Source organism: Sus scrofa, chromosome Y (genome assembly GCF_054392235.1).
Source record: "Sus scrofa isolate SSC_HxYL_T2T_F1_AM1 chromosome Y, Sscrofa_HxYL_maternal_Yorkshire_Landrace_v2.0, whole genome shotgun sequence".
Classification (NCBI taxonomy): Eukaryota; Metazoa; Chordata; class Mammalia; order Artiodactyla; family Suidae; genus Sus; species Sus scrofa.
The window spans coordinates 20,771,626-20,795,840 of record NC_139402.1 but is presented as its reverse complement, the minus strand read 5'-3'; positions in this window follow the sequence as shown (position 1 = coordinate 20,795,840).

Here is a 24,215-nt window from a genome sequence, read left to right as displayed (position 1 = left end):
GTAATATGTAACATGAACTCCAGCAAGTTGTCATCCATTTCTTCTCGAAGGATGATGAGGCTTGTGTTCTGATGCCAATTCAGTGAGTCAAGAAGAGTCACATACTTCAATTGCTAAATGTCCCAAGCATGAGTGCAGATGTCTCCCTTCCTAGCAAATCCAGAAACTTTATCATCCTGGTGTTGTCTGATGTAATCGTTTCTCAAGTCCTCATGTGAACATGGTTGAAAAGTTTTTGATATCTGAGTCAAATTTTGGATCACCTAGACCACCATAAATTTTAGGTGGTCAGTGGGTCGCCATGAAGGGCTAACATTGGGAAGAATTGGGGGGAGGATTTCCTGGGATGGGATGTCTCTATACTTACAGAGTTGTTCTTTCTGGACCATTGCTTGTAGTTCGGGGGATTAGAAGACAGAGGGAAATATTTGGTAAAGAATTCGACTGCTCTCCTGTCCAGGTTCACCCCAGGTATTCTAAGTGCATAAGGATTAGATAAAGAGTGATGGAGGTAGAATGGGATAGAGAGGGTGAGAATGAGGGAGTCAGAGAGAGGGAAAAAGAGAGAGAGACAAAAAATTTTTCAGGAAACTGTCCAGGGCAAATGTCCTAGCACCGAGCAGGTGTTTCAGGTGGATATTCAAATTCAGGGAGGAAACAGTACTCTTGTCCCAGATACTTCAATCCTTCTTGGTGTGACTCTTGAAATGCAGCCCTTACATTCACCATGCCCCTCTGGAATACAGGGGTTAAATTGATTGTTTAGCACTCCTTTACTCTAAAATATCATTATGTGCACATCAGGGTAAAGAAAAGCAAATGATTTCCCTGAGGCAAAAATCCCCATCCCATGTAAAGTGTTTCTTATATTATTATTGTCCTCACTATTTCCTTGTTTTCAGTATCCAGGCTACTGAGAATGTGTACCTTTTTCAAGCAGATATTTACTCTCCACCAGTTTGTTTATACTGTGCATACCTGGGATGAATTTTTTGACAAATTATTGACTATGAAATCCCACCCATATTCAAGGATAGAGGCATAATTATGGAGACATCAGGTAGGACCAGAGTTTGTGGAGTTCCCTTTCTTCTGATAATTTCAAGCCAAATTTTTGCCCTGGCATTGGCATGAGGGCTATTAAGCCTTGTGGCCAAACTGGAACTCTGAGAGAAGAGAGGTGCTTGTTAGGTGACATGTGGGAAGCTCTCACACTCAAACCTCAAGGGTTGGATGATGGGCACAATGAGCTATTGTTCTGGAGGTGTGTTTATACTGACGTAAAGACGATGCATCAGATGGGTGGTACATTTTTAGAAAACAATATCTCCAACTTTAGCCTCATGGCCAACACTCCCATCAGTCTCCCCAGCTAGACATTAATTATACAGGTCCTAGGATCAGAGTATAGTTTCAAGGGGCCAGTAAGCCAAAAACCTCAAGTCTTTTCCTACATGTGAAAATAGACTGATGCCTAATGGCAGTTTGAAAAGATTGTTTCTGAGCCCAAACTCGGAATCCATGCCCCTCTGCCTGCAACCAACCACGAGACCCTATATATCAACCCTGAATAATATATTCAAAATCCCCAAATTACAGCCCCAATCTTCTGAATATACATGCCAATAGCTGAAACCACATGCTATCCATCCAAAGCAAAGAAATTTTACCCGAGATTGAAACTGGCATATTTCAGATGGAATTTCCACAGGTGGATAAAAGCAAGCTGTCTCTCTCTTTGGGTGCTGGATGATAGTATTTTGACTAGAGTCAGTGCAGCTTGTTTGTGTTGTACAAAATTGTAAGAAATGGAATGAGGGCCTCTCTTGTTATACTACATGATCCCTGTGCTGAACCCTTGAGAGTTCCCTCTGTGAGGAGATGGGACTCTGTCCCTGAAAATCAAAAGTGTAGAAATGTATGACCACTGTCCAAATAAGAGACTTGTTTTGGGTGATAGAAAACATGCACTCCAGTCAATTGTCAGCCAGGCATTTTTCAAGGTTTCTCAAACCACTTTTATGATGCCAATTTAGTGGGTCATGAAGAGTCACACACTTCATTTGCTAAATGCCCCAAGCACAAGTCAAATTGTCAGCCTCTCCAGCATATCCAGAATACCTGATCATCCAGGTGTTGTCTTATGAAGGAAAGCTAATTCCTGCTAGAGCCGTCATGTGAACATGGTTGAAAATATCTGATCTTTGTCAAATTATGGACCACATACTTCACAGTACACCTGAGGTTGTCATTGGGTATCCGTGAATGGCTGACAATGGGAAGAGTGGGGGAAGTTGGTCCATTTTGGAATATCTCTGCACCTATGGAGGGGTTCTTTCTGAACCACCAATTGTAGTTGTCAATGGGGATGGTAAACAAGAGGTTAAATTTTGGGTAAAGACATTTATTGCTCCCCTGGTTGAAATATTTCATAGAGTTTCACCACAGGTATTGTTGGAGAAGCAGGTTTTGAGACAAAGGAGAGAGACAAATATACAGAGCAAGAGAGAGAAAGAGAGAGAGAGAGAGAGGTTCTAGAAATTTTGATTCAAGAAACAGTCCAGTATATGTTTCAGTGCCGAGCAGGTGTATGTATTTCAGGTGGATATCTGAATTCAGGGAAGAAAGGGCACTCTTTTCCAAGATTTTTCACTACTTATTGGCATGATTATTTTAGTGTGGCCCTTATATTCACTGCTTCACACTGGTTCTTTGGCACCCAATTCCTCTTAACTATCATGGTATTTGGAGAAGATTAAAGATAGAAGTCATTTTCCCTGAGCTGAAAAGCCCCTTCCAATATAAAGGGCATCTAATGTTGTGTTCTTCCTCACTTTTTCTTTGTTTTCAGTATCCAGGCTATTTGTGAAGTGGATCTTTTTCACTAATATATATTCTTTCCAAATCAGAGCTTATACTGTGTATACCTGGGATGCTATTTTTGAGAAACAATGTGGAACCTGAACTGCCACACATGTCTGGGAAACAGTTAGAATTTTATACTTAGCCTTTGGACCATATTGGGCAGAGTGGCCTTCCCTCTAAAAGTTCCAGGCCAACTCGCTGCAACAGCAATGGCATGATGACCATGGATAATTGGGGACCAAATGCTACTCTGTGAGATGAGATTTGTGTGATGGTCAGCATGTGAGATGCTCTCACCATCACAACTCAGGGTTGGATGATTGCATCCTGAGCTGTTGTTATGGAGGTATGTTGATTCTGATGTAAAGAATGGTCCATCAGATGAGAGGTACATTTTGACCAAAAATATTATCTCCATCTTTAGCCACATAGCCACCACTCTCATCAGTCTACTGAGACAGACATCGGTTACATAGACTTGCTGTTTGATCATTGTACCATTAAATGAACCAGAAAGCTGACCATCTCAAGGCTTTTCCTACATGTGAAAAAAGACTCATGCTCAACTGCAATTGAAAACGCATCATCCCACAGCACTAACATGGGAAACATGTCCCTCTGCTTTCAACTATGGATGAGACCCTTGATGTCACCAATGAAGTAGCCATTCCAAAGAGGGAAATTACAGCTCCACACTTCAGAATGTACATGTCAATAGCTGAAGTCATATGCTAGATGTTCAAGTACAAAAAATGCTAACAGAGTATGAAACAGTGACACTTCTGGTTGGATATCCAAGTGTTGATATGCGCAAGCCCTCTGTCTCTTGTGTTGTTGTTTGTAGCATGTTGATATGGCCAGTGCCAGCTGGTTAGTGGTGTCCACATTTTTATGGAAGGGAAATAGGGTTTCTCCTGGGCCATTTTGAGCCCTGGTGTGAGGTTTTAAAGTTGAGGGTACTGGGTCTTCCCCCTTTTATGAGATTGACTTTCTGTCCCTGCAAATTGTGGGTCTAGGTAAAGATGAGATGTGTAAAGATTAGAAACTGGTGTTGGGTGTTAGAAGGCTTGCGCTGTGACAAATTGTCAGCCAGGCCTTCATCATGGTTTCTCAGACTGCTTTTTGATGCAAATTAAATCAGACAAGAAGAGTCACAGACTTCATTTCCTAAATCCCTAAGCAATAGTCCAGATGTCTACTACCCCCAGTGTATCAGCAATACCTGATCAGGTGTGATTTGCTTCAGGAATCTGAATTTGGTAGAGCCCACTTATTAATGTTTTTGAAAATATTTTGATATTTTTGTGAAATTTTGGATGCATGTAAGCTGCAGATCATATGAGGTGATGAAAATGGGAAGATTGGGGGGGAGATGTCCCAAGCTGGTATGTCTCTATTACCACAGAGGGGCTCTTCTGGACAAGCAACTCTATTTTGGTTGGAGGATCGGAAGATGGAGGGAAAATATTGGGTATAGACTTAGACTGCTCTCCTAGTAGAGATTTTTCTCAAGGATCATCCCAGGAAATGGGGAAGAGGAGAGAGAGAGACAAAGAGAACAAGAGCAAGAGAGAGAGAGATAAAAGTGTTTTTGATTAAGCCTGAGTCTAGGGCAAGATCTCAGTGCCAAGCAGGTGTTAGTTGCTCGGGTGGATATCTGACTTCATGAAAGATACAGCACTCTGGTCTCAGATTCTTCACTCTTATTGGTTTGACTGTTGAAATTTGGCCCTAAAATTCACTGCTCTCTGTTGGAAAATAGTGGATTGAGCCCCTATTTTTCACACATTTCCTATAAAATGGCATGATGTGGGGATCTGGTAAAAGAAAAGGGGACATATCTCTGATATTAAGCCACATTACCATGTAAGGTCTTCTCAAATTGTATTCCTCATCGCTCGTTCCTGGTTTTCAGTATCCAGTCTATTGGGGAAGTTGTTATTTTTGCCTCACATATATTATTTTCCAACTGAGAGTAATACTGTTTTGTTCTGGGATGCATTTTTTGAAAAAGTTTGACCATGAACTATCACACAGGTCTGGGAAACTAACATGATATTATAGAGATAAGGGGGGCACAGATTGGGCAGATTTACCTTCCTTCAGAAAGTTAGAGACCAATGAGTTTTCATCACAAATGGATGAAGCCCATCGAGCATTGTGTCACAACTGCCACTCTGTGAGATGAGAGGGGCGTTTTGGCAGAGGTGGAAAGCTCTCACTCTCATACCTCGAGTGTTGGAAGATGGGCACTCTGAGTTGTTGTTATGGAGGTATGTTAATACTAATCTAAAGGTTGTGCCATCCGATGTGTGCTACATATTGACAAATATTTTACCTCCGTCTTTATCCTCATTGTGACCGCTGTCATCAGTCTACCGAGCTATGCTTTGGTTTTACAGTCTTGCTATTTCATCATGGTATATCTTAAAAGTACCAGGGAGCAGACAAACTCAAGAATTTTTCATAAATGTGATAAAAAGACTCATGTTTAATGTTCATTTTCCACATTCAATACCAGAGCAAAAACATGCAGAATATCCCCCATCCCCTTCAACATACCACAAGGCCCATGATGTCACCACTGAAGGAGAAAATCAAAAGGAGGAAATTACAGCTCCTTTCTTCTGAATGTACATGGCAGTAGCTGAAAGTATATGCTTGCCAAACAAAGCATAGGAATATTTAATGAGAATGAAACAATTCATATTTGACTTCCATGGTTTGAAGAACAAAAGCCCAACATATTTTTGTGTGCTGTCTTGTAATTTGGTGACCAGGAGCAGTTAATTCCGTGTATTGGTGTCCACATTTGTAATGAAGGGGAGAGAGTCTCTATGGTGAGCTTCCACAAGCTCTGGGCTGAGGTCTTCAAGTAGAAGGTGTTGAGGTTTCTCTCTTGGACTAGAGGATAAGAATGGAAGGAAAATATTGGGTGAGGTATTGAACTGTATGATGACTAATAGTTTTTTTTTCCAGGATAACCCCAGGAAAATGTGGGGCAGCAGAATTTGAGAGAAAGAGATAGATATAAAGGATATTTTAATTCAAGCAAATAGAGAGTCCAAGATCTCAGTGCTGAACATGTGTCAGTGTTCAGGTGGATATCCAACTTCAGAGAAGATACATCACACTTTTCTGAGATTCTTAAATCCCTGTTGGTATGACTCTTGAAATGTGGTCCTAAAATTCACTGCTCTCCACTGGAAGATAGGGGAAGGAGAACCATTGTGGAACAATTTCCCTTAAAATGGCAGGATGTGGGGATCAGGGTAAAGGACAGTAGACATTTTCCCTGAGCCAAATGCCCTTTCATATGTACAGGTCTTCTCATGTTTTGTTCCTCCTCAATCGTTCCTTGCTAGAGTCCAGTCTCTTTGGGAAGTGGGTCTTTTTCACTCACATATATTCTTATCCAAATGAGTAATACTGTGTGGTCCTGGGATGCATTTTTTGAAATAAAAATTTTTCCCTGAACTTCCACACATATCCAGGGAAACAGCCACAATTACATAGAGATTAGGTGGGCCCAGAGTGGGCAGAGTGGCCTTATCTCTAAAAGTTCCAGGCCAAATGGTCTCATGGCAATGGCATGATGCCCATGGTTCATTGGGGACCACATGCCACACTGTGTGGTGAGAGTTGTGTGTAGGATGATATGTAGGAATCTCTCACCCTCACACCACGAGGGTAGGACAATGGGCAACCTGAGCTGTTGTTATGGAGGTATGTTGATACTGATGAAATGGATGATCCATCACCTGGCAAGTACATTTTTACAAAAAAAAATATTATCCCCATCCTTAGCCTCATGGCCACCATTCTTATCAGAAAACAGAGATAGACATCAATTAGTCAGGCTTGAATTTTTATACTGGTATATTTTAACTGACCAGTTAGCAAAAACCTCGTTTTCTGCAACATGTGAAAATAGACTCCTGCTTAATGGCCATTTAAATTACATCATCACAGAGTACAAACAGAGAACACAAGCCTCTGTGACTGCAACAAGCACTAGGCCCTAGATGTTGGCCCTGAAGCAGACATTCCTAAGGGTGAAATTACAGCTACATGCTTCTGAATATACAAGTCAATAGATGAAATCATATTCCAGCAGACCCAAACCAAAGGAATGTTTACAGAGAATGAAACCACATATTTCATTTTGGATATCCTCTGGTTAGTGAGCACAAGCCCTCTTTCTCTTTGGGTACTGATTTGTAATGTAGTGACCAGGGCCAGGGCGAGAAGGATAGTAGTGTCACATTTAGTAAGAAGGTGAAGAAGGTCATCTCTCATGAATCTCTGTGTGCCCTTATGCGAGGTCTTCTTGTTGAGGGTCTTGAGGAATCTGTCTTAGAGGAGAGGGGACTCTGTCCCTCCCAATAGAGGGTCTAGGGAAGGATGAGAAGTTCCCAAATAAAGACTGGGTTTGTGTTTCAGAATTCTTGCATTCTGGCCCAATGTCAGCCAGGTCATTGTCAAGTTTGCTCAGACTGGTGTTTGATTGTCAATTCTATTAGACATGAAGAGTCACAGACTTATTTTCCTAATTCCCCCAATCACTAGTCAAGATGACTGCCTCCTGAGCAAATTGAAAATAACTAATCATCCAGGTATGGTCTGCTGAAGTAAAGCTGATTCTTGCTAGTCCCATCATGTGAATGTCATTGAAAATGTTTTTATCTCTGAGTCAAATTTTGGAACCAAGTAAACTGCAAAACACATGAGGTGGGCAGCATGTCACCATGAAAATCTAACAATGGGAATAGTGTGTTTATGGCCAAATTTGAATGCCACTATTCCTACAAAGGATCTCTTTCTGGACACTGATTATATTTTGGATTGTGAATGGGAATACGCTGGGAAAATGTTTGGTATATACATGGACTGCTATCCTGGTTGAGATTATTGTTTGAGTATCCTCAAGGAAATATTGGGGCAGCAGGATTCAAAAGAGAGTGAAAGAGAAGTAGAGAGAAGGAGACACACAGAGAGATAAATAGTAGGAGAGAGTGAGAGAGAGAGATGGAGAGGAAGGAGTTTTGAGTCAAGCTGGAGTCCAAGGAGGTCTCCTCTGAGAAGTTCTCAGTTGTTATGTGTATATCCTATTTCAGGGAAGAAAAATCACACTTGTGCCAGATTTTTCACTCATTATTGACAGGACTCTTAAAAATGTGACCCTAAAATTCACTGCTTACCACTGGAATAGAGTGTTTTGAGCCCCTGTCTGGCACCACTTTCCTCTAAAATGGCATGCTGTGGGGATCAGTCTAAAAGAGAGTAACATTTTCACTGAGCCAAAAACCTATGATACTCATATTGTGTTATTCTTCACTCTTTCCTTATTTCAGAATACATTATACTTGGAAAGTGTTTATTTTTTTGCTCACATATGTTTTTTTCAAACTGAGAGTAAACTGTGTATTTCTGGGATGCCTTTTTTTGTCACAAAATATTGATCCTGAAGTGCCACACATGTCCAGGGAAACAGCTGCCATTACATGGACAGCAAGTCGGACCAGAGTGGGTGGATTTGCCTTCCATCTGAAAGATCCAGGCAAACTGGTTGCCATGGCAATGGCCTGATGCTTATGGATCCTTTCAACCCATCTGCCCTCTGTAAGCTGAGAGGTTCATGTTAGGTGGAAAGTAGTAACTTTCAACCCACACCTCTAAGGTTGGATGATGGGCAACCTGAGATGTTCTGGAGGAATGTTAACACTGATCTAAAGGCTGTTGCATCAGATGGGTAGCACATTTGACCAAATATATTACCTCCATCTTTATACTCATGGCCATCACTCGCATCAGTCTACTGAGCTAGACATCTATTATACAGGCTTGCTATTTGATCATGTTATATCCTAAAAGGACCAGTGAGCCAACACCTCAAGTCTTTTCCTACAAGTGAAAAAAGATTTGTGAGTACTGGCCATGTTATGCATGCAATCCCAGAGCAGAAACACAGAAATCATGACCTTCTGCCTTCAACAAGTCACAGGGCATTCTATGTCACCCCAGAAGTCTATATGCACAGGGGGAAATTTCAATACCACTATTCAGAATTTTCATGCCAATAGCTGAAATTACATACTAGCACTCTAAAGGCAAAGGAATGATTACATGGCATGACAACAGGATATTTCAGGTTGGATATCCACAGCTTAATGAGCACAATCCCACTGTCTCCTTGGGTTCTGGTTGGGAGTGTGGTGAACAGGGCCAGTGCCAGATGTTCAGTGGCATCCACATTTGTAAGAAAGGGTAGGAGGCTCTCTCTGATGAACTCTGTGTGTCATGGCATGAGGTATTCTTATTGTCTTTTGGGTTCCCTCTTTGATGAGAGGTTATGCTATCCCTGCAGACAGAGAAATGTCCCAATTATAGCTTGGGTTTGGGTGTCAGAAGACTTGCACTCCAGCCCATTGTCATCAATTCTTTGTCAAGGTTGCTCAGACTATGTTTCAGAAGCAAAATCTGGAAGATATGAAGTGTCACAGACTTCATTTTCCAAATCTCCAAGCACTAGTCTAGATTTAAACCTACCCAGTGTATCAAAAGAACTGATAGTCCAGGTGTGGTCTTCTGCAGGAAAGCTGATTATATTTAGAGTCCTCATGTGAATATGTTTGAAAGTGTTTTGATCTCTGGGTCAAATTTGGGAGCCAAGTAGGCCGCAGTACACTTGAGTTGGTCAGGGGAATAACTGACAATTGGAAGATTGGGGGGAGGATGTCCCGTGTTAGAATGTGTATATTCCTACAGATGAGCTCCTTATGGAGAAAACATTGTATTTTGGATGGGGAATTGGAAGAAATGGGGAAAATGAAGGGTGAATTATTGGACTACTCTTTTGGATGCTATATTTTCTCCTCGATCACTCCAGGAAATCTTGGGTAAGCAGGATTTGTGAGAGCGAGAGGGAAGGAGAGAGAGAGAGACAGAGAGTCAAACAGACGGAGAGTCAAACAGACAGAAAGAGAGACAGACAGTAGTTATTGATACAACTTTGAGTCAAGGGAAAGATTCCCAGCTTGGAGCAGGTGTCATTCAATCAGGTAGATATTAATTTTCAGGGAAGAAACAGAAAAATTGTAACACATAGCTCACTCCATATTGGCATGACTCTTGAAATGTGGGCCTAAAATTCACGGCTCTCTGCTGGAAGATAGGGGTAAGAGCCCGGTTTTGGACCAATTTCCATTAAAATGGCATGAGTGGGGATCAGAATAAAGGATAGTTGATATGTTCCCTGAGCTGAAAAGCCACTAAAATTTAAAGTGATTTTCATATTGTGTTCTTCTTCACCCTTTACTCTTTGTCAGGATCCAGTCTATTTGAGAAATGGGTCTTTTTCACTCTCATATTTTTTTTAAAACTGAGAGTAATACCATGTGATTCTGGGGTGCAGATTTTGAACTAAAATGTTGACCCTGAACTTCCACAAATATCCATGGAAACAGCCACCCTTTTATAAAGAGCAGTTTGGCCCAGAGTTGGCCATGTTGCCTTTGCTCTGAAGGTTCCAGGTGAACAGGTTTCCATGACAATAGGATGACACACATAAAGCCTTGAGGCCCAACTGCCACTCTGTAAGATGAGAGGTGGGTGTACAGCAGCAGGAGGAAAGCTCTTACCTTCCCTCACACATGTAGGGTTGGAGGATAGGAACCCTGAGCTCTTGGTATTGAGGTATGTTGATACTTATGTAAAGACTGTTTCATCTGATGTGTGGTACATTTTAACAAAACATATTATCTCCATCTTTATGCTCATGGCCACCAATCTCATTAGTCTACAGAGCTATCATATATTTCATGCTTGCTGCTTCATCATGGTATATCTTATAGGGACCAGTGATCCAACCACCTCAAGTCTTTTCCTACATGTGAAAAAAGACTCCTTCCTAATGGATGTTTTAAGTACGTCATCCCAGAACACAAACACGGAAACCAAGCCCCTCTTCCTTCAACCAATCATGATGGCCTCGATGTCACTGCTGAAGATGACACTCTTAAGGCAGCAATCACAGCTCCACTCTACTACATGTACATGTCAATAGCGGAAATAACATGCTAGCCATCCAAACAAATAATGATAACAGAGAAAGATACCAGAATATGTCAGGTGGGATTTCCACTGGTTGATGAGCAGAAGCCCACTTTATTTTTGGGTGCTGGCTGGGAGTTTGCTGACTAAGCCAGTGCTAGCTCTGTGTTTTCCACAAATATATGTAAGGGAAGGAGGGTCTATTGGGTGAAACACCATGGGCCTGTGGTTTAGGCATTAATGTAGAGTGTCTTGAGGGTTCCTTTTTTGAAGAGAGGGGACTCTATTCCTGCAAATAGAGGGTTTAGAAAAGGATGAGGTCTGTCCCAAATAGAGAATGATTTTGAGTCTGGAAACTTGTTCTCCAGCACGTTTTCATTCAGGCCTTTGTCAAGGCGGCTTAGGAAGGGGTTCAGATGCCAAATCAGTGACAAAGTGTCTCAGACTTCATTTCCTAAATCCCCATGGCATGTAGTCCATATGTAAACCTCACCTGTGAATCCATAAGACATGATCTGATCAGGTATGTTCTGCTGTAAGAAAGCTGAAAATTGATAGAGCACTGATGTGATTGTTGTTGAAAATACTTTGACCTTTCCATCAAATTTGGAAGCCACATATACTGCAGTTCAGATGAAGTGGTCAGTGGTTCACTGTGAAGGGCTGAATGTACAGGTCAATAACTGAAACCACATTCCAGCAGTCCAAAATCAAAGGACTTATAAAAGAGAATGAAACCAGGATATTTCAGTTTGGATATACAAGGGTTGATGAGAACAAACCCAATTTCGCTTTGGGTAATGGATGGTAACATTTTGACTCAGGCCAGTACCAACATGTCAGTGGTGTCCACATTAGTAATAAAGCGAATAAAGGTCCTTGAGGGGAACTTCTGCAAGCCTTGGCATGAAGCCTTAATGTTGAGGGTCTTGAGGGTTCCCTCTTGGAAGGGAGGGGCCTCTGACACTGCAAGTGCTAGGTAGGTCTAGAGAAGGATGAGAATTTTCCAATAATAACTGGGTTTGGGTGACACAAGCCTTCCACTCTGGCCTATTGTCAGCCAGGCCTTGGTCAAGTTGGCTCAGACCAGTGTTCTGATGCAAATTCATTGAGACATGAAGAGTCACAGACATCAATTCCTAAATCCCCCATGCACTAGACCACATTTACACCTCCCAAATTGATCTTCCTTTTGTGGTCTGCTACAGCAGAGCTGCTTCTTGATATAGAACTCATGTGAATATGTTTGAAAATGTTTTAATCTCTGAGTCCAAGACTTAGCCAATTAGCATCATGGCCAGAACCCTCATCAGTCTACTGAAATCTTGTATGGTGATCATAGTGTATTTTAAAGGGAAATCAGCAGGCCACATATTTTTTCCATAAACGAGGAAAATAATTTAGTGAATTATGTCCATAATTAACTGTTAATCCCAGAGTACAAACACGGAAAACATGCCCCTCTGCCTTCACCAAGCACAAGGCTCTAGATATCACCAATGATAAAGATATTCTAAAGGGGAAATTACTGCTCCACTATTCTGAACATACATTTAAATAGCTGAAGCCACATAATAGCAGTCCAAATGCAAAGGAATTTTGAACAGAGAATGGAATTTTTATATTTCATGTTGGATCTCCATGAGTTGATGAGAACAAGGCCACTTTTGCTGTGGGTGCTGGCTGGTAGTGTGGTGACCAGGGCCAGTTCCATCTTGTCCATGGTGTCCACAATTGTAAGAAAGGGAAGGAGGGTATCTCTGGTGAAATTCTTGTGACCCTGGTGTAAATGTTCATGTTAATTATCTTGAGGGCTCCCTCTTGGGGGAGAGGGGCCTCCATCTGTGCAAGTCCTGGGTCTAGAGAATGATGAGATTTTTCACATAATATACTTGGTTTAGGTGACAGAAAAATTTCACTCTGACACATTGTCATGCAGGTCTTGGCCAAGATTGCTCAGACCGGTGTTCTAGTGCACATGAAGAGTCACAGACATCAATTCCTAAATCCCCCATACCCTAGAACACTTTTACTCATCCAGAAAATCCACAAGCCCTAAGCTTCCTTGTGTGGTCTGCTGCAGGGTAGCTGATTCTTGATAGAAATCTCATACGAATGTGGTTGGAAATGTTGTTGATTTCTGAGTCCAAATTTGAGCCAATTAAAATCGGTAAACAAGTGGTTATAAAGGGGTTCACAGTGAAGGGCTGATATTTGTATTACAGATTGAGGATGGCCATATTTTGGATGTCTTTGTTCCTATAGAAGGGCTGTTTCTGGAACAAAGACTGTATTTTGAATGGAGAATAATAAGAGAGAGGTAAATATTGGGTAAAAACTTGGACATCTCTCCTGGCTGAGATAATTTTTCCAGAATCAACAGAGGAAAACTTGTGGCCATACTATATGAGACAATAGGGAGAAGTAGAGAGAGATAAAGGAGATTTTGATTTAAGAAAGTGTCCATGGCAAAATCTCAGTTCTGGGGTGATGTGTTCAGTTCATGTGGATATCATAATTCAGGGACAAAACAGCTCTCTTGTCCAAAATAATTAATTCATTATTGGTGAAACTATTGAAATGTGGCCCTAAAAGTCACCGCTTTCCAATGGAAATTAGAGTTTAGAGCCACTGTGTGTCACCGTTTTCTTCTAAAATGACAAGATGTGGGGATCAGGTTAAGGAGAGTAGACATTTTCCCTGAACTGAAAATCCACTTCACATATAAATTGATTTTAATGTTTTGTTCATGCTCACTCTTTACTAGACTTCAGGATCCAGTATATATGTGATGTGCGACTTTTTTGCTCACATGATTTCTTTTCAACCTAAAAGTAACAATATATTGTTCTCTGATGCATATTTTAAATAAAATGTTAACCCTGAACTATCACTCATGTCTAGGGAAACAGCCACAATTCTATAGACAGCAGGTGTGCCCAGAGTGGGAAGAATTGCCTTCGCTCTGAAAGTTCCATGCAAACTGGTTGCTATGGCAATTGGATGATGTCCATTGATCCTTGTGTAAGAACTGCCACTCTGTGAGATGGGAGATTCATGTTAGTCAGGAGGTGGGAAATCTCATTTTCAGACCTTGAGGGATCGATGATGGGCAAACTGATCTGTTGGTCTCAAGGTATATTGATACTGTTTCATCTGATGGGTGCTACAATTAAGTGGAGAATATTATGTCAATATTTGCCTCATGGCCACCACTATCATCACTGTACCAAGCTACAAATTGATTCTACATCCTTGCAGTTTATCATGGTATATTTAAAGGGGGCAGTGATCAGGCCACCTCAAATCTTTTCCTAAATGAAAAAAAAAAAAAACACTAGTGTCTTATGGCTGTAATGAACATGTCATCCCAGAATAAAAATAGAGAAAACATGCCCCTCTGCCTTCACCATGCATGATGCTCTCAATATCACACTTGATATAGAAATTCAAAAGGAGGAATTTACTGTTCCACTCTTCTGAATCTACAAGCCAATAGCTGAAACAACATAATTTTAGTCCACAGGCAAAGGAAATTTAAAGAGGGAAGGGAACCACTATATTTCATTTTGGATATCCATGGAGTAATGAGAAAAATCCCCCTTTCACTTTGGTTTTTGGCTGGGAATGTGGTGAGCAAGGCCAGTGCCAACAGGTCAGTGGTGTCCTCATTTGTAGGAAAGTGAAGGAGGGTCTCTCTGGTGAATTTATGTGAGCTCTGGCATGATGTCTTCATTTTGAAAGCCTTGAGGGTTCCCTCTAGTAGGATAGGGGAATCTGACACTGCAAGCTGAGGGTCTAGAGAAGGATGAGTTGTTTCCCATAATAGACTGTGTTTGAATGATGGAAAACATGCCCTCCAGCCTATTGTCATCCAGGTCTTGGTCAAGATTGCTCATGCTGGTGTTCTGATGCAAATCAATGAGAAATGAACTTTCACAGACATCAATCCCTAAATCCCCCATGCACTAAACCAATTGTCCACCTCTCCAGTGAATCCATGAGACCTAATCTTCCTTGTGTGTTTGTTCTGCTGCAGGAAAGCTGATTCTAGATAGAGCCCTCATGTGAATGTGCTTGAAAATATTTTGATTTCTGAGTCCAAATTTTAACCAATCAGAATGCAGGGGGTCCCTGTGAATGGCTGATGTATGGATTACTGGTGAGGATGGCCCGAGTTGGGATGTCTCTATTCCTACAGAGGGGAGTCTTTCTGGAACATATGATGGAGGGAAAATATTTGGTAAGACTTGGACAGATTCCTGGCAGAGATGATTTTTCCAGAATCAACAGAGGAAATCTTGTGGCAGAACCACATGGGAGAAAGATAGCGAAGGAGGTAGCGATAGATAGATGAGGGATAGTTAGAATGATAGATAGATGAGAGATAGATAAAATGATAGATAGATGATATATAGATAGATAGATGATAGATAGGTGATAGATGATAGATTATAGATAGATAGATAGATAGATAGATAGATAGATAGATAGATAGATAGATAGATAGATAGATAGGTAGATAATGATAGGTGATAGACAGGGAGATAGAGAGAGATAAATGACATTATCATTTATGAAACAGTCCAGGACATGATCTCAGTGATTAGGAGGTGTTAGTGTTTCACGTGGGATATCCAACTTCAGAGGAGATCAGCACTCCTGTCCAATACATTTTACTCATTATTGATGAGAATATTGAAACGTGGTCCTAAAATCCCCTGCTATCCCCTGGTAGATATGGGTTAGAGCCCCAGTTTGGCAACTTTTTCCACTAAAATGACATGTGGTGGGAATCAGTGTAAAGGACAGCATACATTTTCCTTGAGCCAAAAAACCACGTACCATAAAGAGTGCTTCTCATGTTGTGTTCTTCCTCACTCTTTACTAGGTTTCAAGGCCCAGTATATATTTGAAGTGGTCTTTATTGCTCACGCACATTCTTTTCACAATGAGAGCAATACTCTATGTTTCGGGGATGCATATTTTAAGTAAAATGTTGACCCTGAACTACCACGCATGTCCAGGGAAACAGCCGCATTTCTGTAGCATGCAGGTGGGAGCAGTGTGGGTAGAATTGCCTTCCAACTTAAAGTTCCTGTCCAACTGCTTTCCATGGCAATGGGATGATTCCCATTGAGCCATTTGTCACAATTGCCAGTCTGTGAGATGAGAGGTGTGTGTTGGGCAGCAGGTTGGAATATCTCACTTTCAAACCTCGAGGATTGGACGATGTGCAACCTTATTTGTTGGTCACAATTTATGTTGATACTGATCTAAAGTCTCTTCCATCAGATAGGTGGTATATTTTGATGAAAAATATGATCTCCTCCCTTAGCCTCATGGCCGTCACTCTCATCAGTCTACCAAGTTGCAAATGGATTATACAGGCTTGCAGTTTGATCATGGTAGCAGTGAGCAGGACACCTCAAATTATCTGCTCAATCTGAAAAAAAAAATCTAGTGCCTTACGGCCTTAATGAAAACATCATCCCAGATTACAAACAAGGAAAATATGTCCCCCTGCCTTCATCAAGCATGAGGATCTCAGAATCACTGGCGATAAAGACATTGAAATGTGGGAATTTACTTCTCCACTCTTCTGAATATACATGTCAATAGCTGAAATCACAAGCTAGTATTCCAAATGCAAAGGAATTTTAAACAGAAATTGGAACTAGGTTATTTCAAGAGGGATGTCCGTGTCTTGATGAGTACAAGCCCTCTTCCTTTTTAGGAACTGTATGTTAGTGTCATGACCAGGGCCAGTGCCAACTTGTCAGTGGTGTCCACATTTTATGGAAGGGAAATAGTGTCTATCCATGATCCTGGTTTTAGCACTTCATGTTGTGTGTTTGGAGGATTCACTTTTTAAGTATTGGGGACTCTATCAAAGCAAATCTTGGGTCTATAGAAGGATGAGTTGTGTTCCAACATAGTCTGGGTTTGGGTGACAGAAAATTTTACACTGCCCCATTGCCATCCAGGCCTTTTTCAAGATTGATCAGACCGTTTTTCTGAGGTCAATTCAGTCAGACAGGAAGAAGAGTCACATATTTCATTTCCTAAATGCCCCAAGCACTAGTCCAGATAGCCACATCCCCAGTGAATCTGCAAGACCAGATCATCTAGTTCTGTTCTGCTGTAGGAAGAAGATTCTTCCTAGAGCACACATCTGAATGTGGTTGAAAATGATTTGGTCTCTGAATCAAATTTGAGAGCCAAGTAAACCACAGTTCACATGAGGTGTTCAGTGGGTCACTGTGAATGTCTGAAAGTTGGAAGTCTTTTAGGCAGATTGCCCCAGTTGGAATGTCTATTCCTGCAGAGAATGTCTTTCTGGAGCACTGATTTAAATTTGGATGGGGGATTGGAATACAGAAAGACAACATTGGGTAAAGACTTGGACTGATCTTCTGGCTGAGATATTTTTCCAGGAACCCCCAGGAAAACTTGTGACCAAAGCATTGAAAATATAGGGAAGAAGAAAGAGAGGTGAAGAGAAAAAATAAGGATTTTGACTTCAAGAAATAGTCCAGGTCATGTTCTCAGCTCCAAGCAGGTGTCCGTGGTTTAGGTGGATATCAAAATTCAGGAAGGAAACAGAAAAATTGTCACAGATTCATCACTCCTTAGTGGATTGTCTCTTGAAAATTTGCTCTTATATATTCACTGCTTTCCCTGGAAAATAAGGGATCAAACCCATGTTTTGCATGATTTTCCTCCAAATTGTCGTAATTTTTGGATGAGTGCAAATGACAGTATATATTTTCCCTAAGATGAAAAGTCTTCTCCCTCGTATACAGCTTCTCATTTTGTGTTCTTCCTAACTTTATCCTTGTTTTCAGTATCCAGAAAAATTTGGAATTTAGTCTTTTTCGCTCACATATTTTCTTTTCCCACAGAGAGTAATACTGTGTTGTCTTTGGATGTAGATTTTGAAATAATATTTTGACATTGAACTTCCACCCATGTCCATGGAAACAGCCATAATTATTTAGAGAGCAGGTGGGCCCTGAATAGGGAGAGTTGCCTTCCCTCTGAAAGTTCATGGCCTGCTGGTTGCCATGGCAATGGGATGATATCCATGGAGCTTCCAGCCCACCTTGCCACTCTATGACTTGAGAGGTGCGTGTTGGGCCTCAGGTAGGAATTTTTTACCCTCACATTTTGCGGGTTGGGTTATGGGAACCCTGAATTGTTTTTCTGGAGGTATGTTGATATTGATGTAAAAGCTTATCCTTCTGAATATTGGTACATTTTGATGATGAGTATTATCTCCATATTTATACTCATGGCCACTACTCTCCTCAATCTATTGAGCTAGGCATAAATTATACAGGTTTTCTATATAGTCATTGTGTATATTAAAGGGACCACTAAACTGACTACCTCAAGTTTTTTCCACCATGTGAAGAAAAGACTCATGTCTAATGGCCATTGTACACATGTCATCCCAGGGCCCAAACACGGAAAACATGCCTCCCTATATTCAAGCAACCACGAGTCCCTTGAAATCACCCCTGAAGTATATATTCAAAATGGGGAAAATTTGGCTCCACACTTCTGGACGTATGTCAATAGCTGAAACCACAAGCTAGCCATGCAAATGCAAAGGAATATTAACAGAGAATGAAACCAGGATATTTCAAGTTGTATTTCCCTGGCTTGATGAGCAAAATATCACTGTCCCTTTGGGTTCTGGATGGTGGTGTGTTGAACCAGGGATACTTAAATATTGTTAGTAGTTTCTAGATTTGTAAGGAAGGGAAAGAGTTTTTCTCTGGTGATCCTCCATGAGACATGGGATGTGGTATTCAATTTGAGGCTCTTGAAGGCTCCCTCTTTCAGAAGAGTAGACTCTGTCCCTGGAAAAGACATGGTGAGGAGTGTCCCATATATACGCTTTGTTTGGGTGACAAAAGATTACACACCAGCCAATTGTCAGCCAGGCATTGGTCAAATTTGCTCCGACTGGTGTTTGCATGCAAATTAAGTTATGCATTAAGAGTCACAGACTTCCTTTCCTAAATCCCCCAAGCATTACTCCAGATGTCCACCTCCGCAGCGAATCCTCAAGACCTGATCATACAGGATTGGTCTGATTCAGGAAAGCTCATTCTTGTTATAGCACTCATGGGAATGTGGTTGAAAATATTTTGATCTCTGAGACAAATTTGAGAGCTAAGTAGACCTCAGTTCAATTGAGGTGGTCAGTGAGTCACCGTGATGAGCTGACAATGTGAAGATTTGGGCGAGGGTGGTTCTATTTGGTTTGTCTCTATTCTTACAGAGGTGCTCTTTCTGGAGCACTGATTGTGTTTTGTATGGGGGATCAGAAGATGGAAGGAAAATATGCAGTAAAGACATGGACTGAAATCCTGGCTGAGATGTTTTCTCCCCAAAAACAGCAGGAAATCTTGATGCAACAGGATTCAAGTGAGAGAGAGAATGAGAGAAAGCTTGAGAATAAGAGAGAGTGACAGGGAGAGAGAAGGGGATTTTGATTCAAGCAAGTGTCCAAGGAAATATCTCAACTCCAAGCAGGTATCAGTTGTTCAGGTGTATATCCAAATTCAGGGTACTAACAGAACTCTAGACCCTGAATCTTCAATCCTTGTTGGCATGATTCTTGAAATGTGGCTCTAACATTCACTGACCTCTGCTGCAATAATGGGGTTAGAGCACATGTTTTACACCCTTTTCCTCTTAAATGGCCTGGTGTGGGGTTCAGGGTAAAAGTCAATAGACATTATCCCAGAGTCAAAATGCCCCTTCCTATGTTAAGGTCTTCTCATGTGTGTTGTTCCTTATTCTTTCCAATTTTCATTATACAGCCTATTTGGGAAGTGGGTCATTCTCACTAATACATATTTTTTCTAACAGAGTAATACTGTGTTGTTCTGGGATGCAGTTTTTGAAAACAATTGTTGACCCTGAACTGACATATAGGCCCAGAAAAAGAACCATAATTATGTAGAGAGCAGATGCTCCCAGAGTTAGTGGAGTTGCTTTCCCTCTGAAAGTTCCAGGCCAACTGGTGTCCATGGAAATGGCAGGATACTCTTTAAGCCTAGCTGCCCAACAGCCACTCTCTGACATACAAGGTATATGTTGGGCAGCAGGTTGGATGTTCTCACATTCACACCTCGAAATTTTCTCCTGGATCTTCCCAGTAAACCTTTGAGGAGGAGGATTCAAAGAGAGAGAGATGTATAGTGAGAGAAAAAAAAATAGAGATAGAGAGGGGGAGTGGGAGAAAGAGAGAGATAGAGGAGATTTTGATTCAAGAAACAGTCCAGGGCATTATCTCAGTGCTGAGAATGTGTCTGTGGTTCAGGTGGATACAAGTATTCAGGGAAGAAACAGCACTCTTGCCTATATTATTCACTCCTTAACGGTTTGACTCAAAATTTGACCATTGCATTAACTGCTCCCCCTGGGAAGATAGGGGTTAGAGCCCCTGTTTGGAACTAAAATGACATGATATTGGGATCAGGGTAAAGGACAGTAGGTATTTTCCTTTAGCAGAAAAGCCCCTTCTCATATAAAGTTTTTCTGAGGTAGTGTTCTTCCTCACTCTTTCCTTGTTTTCCATATCCAGGCTATTTTGGAAGTGTGTCTTTTTCACACATATTCAGTTTCCAATTGAGAGTTTATAATGTGGATTACTGGGATTCAATTTTGCAAAAAATATTGACCCTGATATGCCCCACATGTTGAGGGAAAGAGCCATAATTTTTTAGCGTGCAGTTGGGCCCAGTTAGGGAGGAGTATCCTTTTGTTAGACCATTCCAGGCCAACTAGTTGCCATGGCAAAAGGACCCAACTTCCACTATGTGAAATGAGAGGTGCATTTGGGCCAGCATGGGGGAATCACTCACCTTCATACATCGATCATGGGCAACCTGAGGTGTTGTTATGGAGTAATGTTGATACTGATGTAAAGAATGATCCATCAGATGGGTGGTAAAATTTAATGAGCAGTACTATCACCATCTTTAGCCTCATGGCCACCACTCTCATAAGTCTCCCAAGCTAGACATTGATTAGAGATACTTGATGTTTTATCATGACATATTTTGCAGGGACCAGTGTGTCGACCACCTCAAGGATTTTTGTACATGTGAAAAAAACACTCGTGCAGGATGGCCATTTGAAACTCATCATCCCAGAGCACACCATCCCTTCTGCCTTCACCCAAGCCTGAGGCACTCCATGTCACACCTGAGGAAGACATTCAAAAGTGGGAAATTAGAGCTCCACTATTCTGAATAGACATTTCAATAGCTGGAGCCACATGCTCATCGTCCAAATCAAGAGAATTTTCACTGAGAATGAAACTAGGATATTTCTGGTGGATTTTCCACAGTTTGATAAGACAAAGCCCTCTCTCTCTTTGGGTCCTGGCTTATAGTGTGGTGACTAGGGCCAGTGCCAGCTTGTTGTGTCCACAAATTTAAGGAAGGGAAGGAGAGTATCCACTTGATTCAACATGACCCCTGTGGGCAGGCTTAAACTGTAAGTTCTTGACGGTTTCCATTGGAAGAGAGGGACTTGTTCCCTGCAAATTGATAGTCTAGAGAAGGATGAGGAATGTCCCACATAGAGACCAGAAAACGTTCACTCCATTCCATTGTCAGCCAGGCATTTTTCAAGGCTGTACAGACCACTCTACAAATGCCAATTCAGGGAGACCTGAAGAGTCAGAGACTTCTTTCCTTAAATTCCCCCAAGCATGAGTCCAGATGCCCAACTCCCCACAAAATCAAGAAGAAATGATGATCCAGGTGTGATCTGCCTAGGAAAGCTAATTCTTGCAAGAGCATTAATGTGAACGTGGATGAAGAAGTTTTTATCTTTGAGTGAAATTTGGAACCAGGTAGACTGTAGTACACATGAAGTGGTTAGTGAGTAACTGTGATGGGCTGACAATGGGAAGAGTGAGGGGACAATTGCCTGAGTTGGAATATCTCTATTCCTACAGAGTAAATAATTCTGGACCACCGATTTTAATTTGGTTGTTGGATAAGAACCAGGAGGAAAAATATTTTGTAAAGACTTGAACTGCTCTCCTAGCTGAGATATATCATAAAGGATCACGCCAGGTATACTTGGGGAAGCAGGATTAGAAAGAGAGAGAGTTAAGGAGGGAGAAAGAGAGAAAGAGAGAGAGAGGAAGATATTTTGATTCAAGCAACAGCCCAACAAAAGATCTCAGTGCAGGCCATGTGTCTGTGCTTCAGGTAGATATCTGAATACGGGGAAAAAACAGAAAAATTCTTCAAAAGTCTTCAATCCTTATTGGCTTGATTATTGAAATGTAGGCCTTACATTCACTGCTCAATGCTGGAAGATAGGGGTTAAAACCACTGTTTGGCACCCTTTCCCTCTAAAATGGCATGAGGTCTTGTTCTAGACGTATGTTGATACTGATGTAATGGATGATCCATCAAATGGGTGGTACATTTTGACAAACAATATTATCTCCATCATTAGGTTCATTGCCACCATTCTCATCAGGCTACTTAGCTAGACATCAATTATAATTTCTTGCTGTTTGATCATGGTATGTTTGAAATTGACCAGTGATCTCACAACTTCAAGTCTTTTCCTAAATGTGAAAAAAAAAACCTCGTGCCTAATGGCCATTTGAAACACATCATCCCAGAGCCCAAACAAAGAAACCACGACCCACTTCCTTCAGCCAAGAACAAGGCCCTCCATGACACCCTGAAGAAGACATTCAAAGGGGGTAAATTAGAGCTTCACTCTTCGGAATACACATGTCAATAGCTGAAACCACATTCTGCTCTCTTAAAACAAAGGAATATTAACCGAGAATGAAAACGGGGTAGTTCAGGTGGATTAGCCACAGGTTGATAAGCAAAATCCCTCCTTATCGTTGGGTGCTTGCTGGTAGTGTGGTGACTAGGGCCAGTGCCAGCTTGTTTGTGGTGTCCAAAATTGTAAGGAAGGGAAGGAGATTCTCAGTTCTGATCCTCCATGAGGATCAGAGGTCTTAAGTTGGAGGATATTGAGGGTTCCATCTTGGATGTGAGGGTACTCCGACCATGACAGTCATGGGTCTAGAAATGGTTCTACAAATAGCGACTGGTTTTGGGTGACAGAAATCTTCCACTATGGGCAGTTTTCAGCCAGGCCATTGGTAAAGGGTGCTCAGACAGGTGTTCAGACGCCAATTCAGTGAGACATGAAGAGTCACACACTTCATTTCCTAAATCCCCCACCATGAGTCCAGATATCCACCTCCTAAGGAAATACAGAAAATCTATTCGTCTAGGTGTGGTCTGCTGCAGGATATATGATTTTTGCTAGAGCCTTCACGTGAATGTGGTTGAAAATATTTTGATTTCTGAGTCAAATTTGGGACCACATATACCACAGTTCACATGAGCTTGTCAGGGGGTTACCATGAAGGCCTGACAATGGGAAGAGAGGGGGAAGATAGCCTATGTTGGAATGCATGTCTATTCTTACAGAGTACTTTCAGGAAGTTGTGAGATCACTGGTCAATTTCAAACATACCATGATCAAACAGCAAGAAATTAAGACCATCAAATGTACAATTTGACAAACAGTATTATCTCCATCATTATACTAATGTCCACACTCTCATCAGTCTCCTGAGCTAGACATCAATTATAGATTCTTTTTTTTAATCATGTTATATCTTCAATGGACCAGTGAACCAACAAACTCAAGTCTTTCCCTACACTTGAATAGAGATTTGTGCATATTTGCAGTTTGAAACCTGTCTTCACAGAAGTTAAACAGAGAAAAAATGTTCTTCTGCCTTCAAACAAGCATGAGGCCCTCAATGGTAACATTTAAAAAGACATTCCAAAGAGGAAAATTATAGCTCAATTCTTCTGAATATACATGCCAATAGCCAAAACCACAGGCTAGCACTTCAAAGAAAAGGGTTATTAACTGAGAATGAAACCCTGATATTTCATTTCGATTTTTCCACAGGTGGATAAGCAAAAGACTTCCCTTTCTTTGTGTGCTGACTGTTATTGTGGTGACTAGGGGTAGTGTCAGCTTGTTTGTGGTGTCCACCTTTGTAATGAAGGGAAGGAGATTCTCTCCTTACCATCCATGAGTCCTGTGTTGTGGGATTCAAGTGGAGGATTTGAGATTTCCCTCTTGGAGGAGAGGAGATTCTGTCCCTGACAATCAAGGGTCTAGGGAAGGACAAGTAGTGTCCCAAATAGAGACTGGTTTTGGGAGACATAAAACTTATGTGCTGGCATATTGTCAGGCAGGCCCTCCTG